Source organism: Corvus hawaiiensis, chromosome 8 (assembly GCF_020740725.1).
Source record: "Corvus hawaiiensis isolate bCorHaw1 chromosome 8, bCorHaw1.pri.cur, whole genome shotgun sequence".
Lineage (NCBI taxonomy): Eukaryota > Metazoa > Chordata > Aves > Passeriformes > Corvidae > Corvus > Corvus hawaiiensis.
The window spans coordinates 6,067,376-6,073,375 of NC_063220.1; positions in this window are offsets into that span (position 1 = coordinate 6,067,376).

The following is a 6,000-nucleotide window of genomic DNA, read 5'->3' on the forward strand; positions in this document are numbered from 1 at the left end:
GGCTTTGGTAATAAATTCATTATTTACACTGGTAAACATGTGCCTCATATTTCCAGTCAGAACTTGCCTGTTTTCAGTGTCAAGGTTTTCCTGTGCTAATTGAGGACCCTGATCTTAACATTTAATTCTCCCTGTGAACACTGGTATTCTTTAACCAAGTTATGCCTTAAACTCCTCTCTTCGTAAGCTAAACAGTTCAAGCTCCTGCAGCTGTAAATGTTATTTTTCCATCCTTCATATTTCTTTCTGAACTCTCTGCAACTTGTCTGCTTCCTTTATGAATTGTGGGCTCTAAATTTAACATGGTCCTCCAGTGGGAATTGCGCCAGTAATACCAGGAGCACAGAAGATTTGCATCCTTTGCTACAGTACTACCCTCAGACATTGTGTACAACTGAAGAGGAGCATAAAAATAGGTTCAGACCAAGGTTCATGTAGCTCAGTGTTTTGTTTCTGACACTAGGCTCTAGTGGGTGGCTTCTGAAGGGTGGTATTTCCCTGCACAGCCTCCCCTTATCTTTTAAAAATAAAGATACAATCTGAAATTCCATGCAAAGCCTTTGGAATTCTTATGTCTTTGGTGTCCAAATGGCCTGTTAAGCCTGTAGCTCCCCAGCATTTGTGTCATGAGCTGCCCTAGGAGTTAAACTGCAAACCAGAAGATTTGTGACTTTGCTATGAGTCTGGGAAAGGATATTTTTAAATCACAGCAGGGCCCTGGGAAGGACAGTGCGTCCCTGCTCCATGGGGACCGCGCTCGGCAGCAGACTGGCTCACCCGCGGCCTGTGCCAGGGCTGGCACCCCAAAAAGGATCAGGAGCAAACACTGGGCTCTGCCAGGCACTGCCAAAGCTCTGCCAGCAGATCCAGGGAAGGAGCTAATGCAATGTCCTCGCACTGGGGAGCCCTGCCTCCCTGTCTGTAAGCTCAGCTGAGGAACCACCATGGTCCCCCCACCTGTTTGAGCATCTCTGACTCCCAGAACAAAGCCCTGCCTCCTGCACGTTCCCCATGGAGCTGGGGAATTTGATCCTACCCTACTGAGGTGCCTGGGACTCCCTTGCCTCCCCTCAGCCAACTCCTTGGCAGCGAAAAATCCTCTCCCTCAATTGCTCCTCTGCCATGCTGTGTCATTTGCAGCTTTATTAGAAGATGATTTCATGTTTTCTTCCAGGAAGGATGTTACATAGCTGAGAGTAGATCACCATGGAGCTTCTTGGAAACTCACGGGTGATGATTCCTTGTTTACAGCCACGCTTGGAGCTTTGTCAGCCAGTTTCCAGGTTATGCCCTGTGCACCAGGTTGGTTCTGTGCTGTTGTTGTGGCTCCTCAGTCAGTGCAGTCTGTAAGGGTGGGTGTCGTGCAGCACTTTGTGGCATCAGTGTCAGGACATGTAAACACACTTCACCATCTGTCAGTGAACAGACACCAAGCCAGCTCACACAATGTGCTCGCTGTGGACACAGGCACAGAATGGTTTGGGTGGGAAGGGACCTTAAGGCTCATTCCCCATTCCACCCCCCTGCCATGGGCAGGGACACCTTCCACTACCCCAGGTTGCTCCAAGCCCCGTCCAACCTGGCCTTCGACACTTCAAGTTTAGGCACTGTCGTCTTACTACAGCCCTTGGGCTGCTGGAGAAATTTAAAAGTGAGTATTTTGATCCATTCTAGTAGCAGACTAACTAAAGTAAGGTATAATTCAGTGTCATGGAATTTTGTTTATGAAACTTTCACAGAAAAAGCAAGGTTTCCAAAGACAGAGCCAGCTCTAGGGGGAGAAATGGATATGTTTGCATTTCAAACCATTGCTGGCATGCAGCCAGCCACTTGCTAGTGGTGGACAAGACTGGTGATGAGGAAATTTTACTGCTGGGGAAGGAGATCAGAAAAGGCATTGCTTTAAGGATCTGAAAGTAAAAGCAGAGGTGAAGACATTGAGAATGTAGAGATGAGACACTGAGAAAAACTAATTTTGAAATATTTAAATCCCATTTTCTAAACAGGCAGAACAATTGATGTTGTAGGCTACTTAGAAGATGTAAAGGTACATGCACAAATGTAAATGCAGATTTCCAGTATGACCCTGGATCCTGATTCCTTAAAAAGACAAGTTCATTATATCCTGAGTCCACTGAAATTAATGAGAAGACTCCTGCTAGTTTTATCCTTATTTATTCATTTTTTATAATGATTTTTTGGAGATAATTGAGACACAAAGACCGATAGTGACAACACATTCCACTTTTGTTACTTGGGCAAAAAGAGCAGCTGACAAAAGCAAAAATACCTGTTCATAAGTATGTTCAATTGTGAGAAGGTTCCTCTACCATCAAATTTCTGGAGGGTTCATCTTTGCTTTTCTCAGCAGTTTTGTCCTGGTACTGAGTTATTCTAGCTTTCTGGATGAATATGAGTGCTCTTCCCTTTTGAAATAAGTAGAATACAAATAAACACCATTGTGTCCTAAACTAATGGACAACTTTTTTCTAAGTTTAATGCCCAGATGTTGTAAAAATTGAAAGTGCATGGTACAGAAGAGCAACTGATTTTGGAACTGATTTTATATCAGGTTAAAAAATAGCAATGATAATAAACAATGAAGAGTGCTGTGATTTGGTTGGATTTTTCTCTAAATTTATGATGCTTCTGAGAGCCTAGATATGAATTAACTTGTGTATTGGAGGCAAAATGTACCCTTTGAAAAGTGTACTCGTAAGCTTTTACTGAAATGGAAGTGTTTCAAATACATGAAATTCATCAGTATTTGAACAAGGTTTTAAAACCTTATGGTTAGTTCAAAATGCTTCTTAGTGCTGTTTCAGCAACTGTAGCCATCAGAGCTATAAAACTTGAGTGTCTTGGCCTTGTTGTAATAAAACATCTAAATCCTCTCATTTTACCATTTCTGCTTTCTTTTTCCCAGAAATCGTGTGAAATTTTAAAAATGTCACTATTTTATTTTGACATGTGCCAGGCTTCACCCATCTCTAGATACGTTTTGCTGCTGCTCGTGAAAACCTCACAACATAAATTCACCCCTGCAGAATCCAGATGGTTTCATTTAAAACTGTTATTTTGGTCGTGGCCATGGCTGTGGTGTGGAGAAATGCTGCTGCAATGACAGTGCCTGCAAAAGTGGGAACAGGAACGAGAGAGGGCTTCATTCATCTGCAAATGGAGGGAGAGGTGAAATCATTCCCATAACAGGGTTACTTCTTATTAATGGAGTTTTTAAAATTGCCAGAATTCCTTCTCTTTAAGGCAGCAGACAGAGCTGCTGTATTGTTGTTCATCACATCACAAAACATCACAATGCTGGAATCCCAAGATGTTCAATGTCCTTTGAAACAGAGTGGTGTATGAGGGTCAAAGTTACTATGAGTAGAAACAAATAGAAATAAAGTTAATTGTTAAATTTTGGGATTTACACAAATGCGATCATGGCATCTTTGACTTACCATGGATCAATTTTGGCAGTGACACCATGCTAATACTTTAAAATGTAAATCCATAACTGTATAATCCATGCAGGACTGTCTAGGTGGTGGTGCTGGTTGTCCTTGTGTTTCTTACTGGCTCACTCCATCCCCCTTTTCTCCCCATTTCCTCTCAGATTTGCATCAGGCAAAACACAACCACACTTTCTGCATTTCAAGGTTTTTTAAACAGGACAGAGATGTTTAAATCTAAATGTTTGGATCTGCTCCTGGAAACACTGTATGGTATGGCAAACAGCCCTCAGATCTTTGGGGCTTTATTAAATGCTGCCTGAAATGCTGTCTAAGGGCAGGCTTTATACCTCTTTCTTGCTGGATGCAGGCAGCTGCATCTACTTGAAGGAGTTTGTTTTCTGAAATATTCCTCATAATGAGAAGAAAGATCGTGGGTTGGATTTTTAAGATGCTTCAATACAGCATTTTTCTGTAGCACTGATTTTTATGTCTTTGCAAAACAGCTGACATGTTTTCTCATGGAGGCTTCTGTTGTTTTCCTCCAGTGTTTGCTAGCATGTGAGGAAGAGATCAGACACATTTTTATCCCTTTGTAAAGAGGAGACTTCCATGGAAACCATGCTGGATACTCCAGGGAAGCCCATCAACTAGTTTAAGGTCAGACATCAGCCTGTGTTTAGGGAAAAGGAGCAGTGAGCCTGGGAGCAGGGTTGGGAGGTCTGGCTGCCCCTCCAGCCACGCTGCTCCCATCAGCCCAGGGCAGGTGCCCCTCTCCCCTGTCCAGTGATGACCATCCCATAGCATCCTGTTGTTATTCAAGCCATTTTTCTGCTACCATGACTTGGTTGTTAAGTTCCTGTAGACACAGAGAGCAAACACAGAGGCTGCCCGCATTGGCAGTGAGTTGAGCATGGTTTGAAGCACGTTGGCAGCTCTGGCTGTGATTGTGGCAGTGGCCAAGCTCTTCCCATGGCTCTTAGTGATGGAAAGCCCTGGGTTTTTTATGTAACCATAATATTTTTGTTCTGCGGCTGCAAAAAAAAAAAAAAGCTGGGCTAATCCCAGGACAGTGGGAGTCCTGAAGTGATTTAGAAAAAAAAGGAAAAAAAGAGGGTCTGTGAAATATGAAAATCTGGGCTGGCTTTTACTTGCTCTGTGGAAAACCAGGAGATAATGTGTATAAACAGCGAGGAAAGAGTTGTAGCAATAAGCCAGAAAAACCCACCAGTGTGAAGCAATTTAAAGCAGATAGGACTATATTTCTGAATCAGAATGATGGGAGAACAGCAAAAACTTTTGCACAGAAATTACTCGTGGTACTCTCTGACATCAGCTGTGGAACTGTGTGAACTGGACAGAGCTGACTTTACCTTGGTTTCACTGAAAAGCACAGTCTGCACACGGGCTGGGGCTGCAGCTCCTCAGGCCAGCTCCAGTGTTATTATTTTCTAGTTAGTCACTCACTTTCTCTTCCTGTTTCTTCGTGACTTTCTCCTGAAACAGCAAATAGAAAATGTTATTTCGCTGCTTCTTTCAGAAGCAAATTAGGGAAAGGTGATGCAGCCTGTTGGGAGTGTCCAGGAGACTGAGTGGTGCCTGACACTCCTCATTACTGGGGCTGAAGGGGTTTGGCACTGCCTCCACCTGCCAGGCTCCAAGGAAATCCCTGTTGCTGCAGGGATGACCTTCAGCCCTTGGGCAATGCAGCACCTTTAGGTCTAGCTGCAATAGCTGTTGGCATAAGTATGCAAATACTGAATTAAAAATGGGAAAAAGACACTTTTCCTGCCGTGTTGGTTCCCGAGTACCTCACTCTCTTTGATTTATTTCCTCCTTAATGTTAGAGGTGGGGGAAGAGGTGGCTCAGGAACAAGATGCCCTCTGCCCTTCTGCAGGAGAAGCCACAGCCCAGCCAGCAGTGTGGTACCTGGAGGTGGGAGTGAGGGCAAACCTGTCCCTTGGTGCCCTGCATGGGCACGAAATGCTTATTGACACCCAGCCATGTAACAGCTGCTCTGCTTGCTGGCTTCTCCTTCCTGATGTTTTCCAAGCAGGCTGCTGTTGTGGGTAGGATGGCAGGGAGGAGGGAAGCAGTGAAGCCGCGTTTGCTGCAGGTGCTGCTCAGAGATCCAAAAGACCACTGTGATCCAGCCATTCCACGCAGGCTTTCAAAGCCAACACTGCAGGGCTTGCTCCAATTTTAGTCTTTACATTTTACAAGCATTGCTCTGACATTCATCCTGCTAATACCTGAACCTGCCGCATCCTCCTGTGAGACAGGGCATTTTTATCTCGTTATTATGGTGGGGTACTCCTAAGGTAGAACATGGTTATAGAATTTGTTCGTAATCACCTGCTAGGGCTGTGAAAGAGCCAAGAATAGGTTTGTTTCCCCATAGTGGGCCTTAATCACAGAAAAAAAAATCCTTCCTCTCCAGTGAAGCAGGTCACGTCGGGGAGCTGCTTTTGCGCCCATGTGCATTAGTCCTGCAGTTCATAGACCTCCCTCATTAAAGAGTCACATGCTGCAGCCTGAATGCCAGGC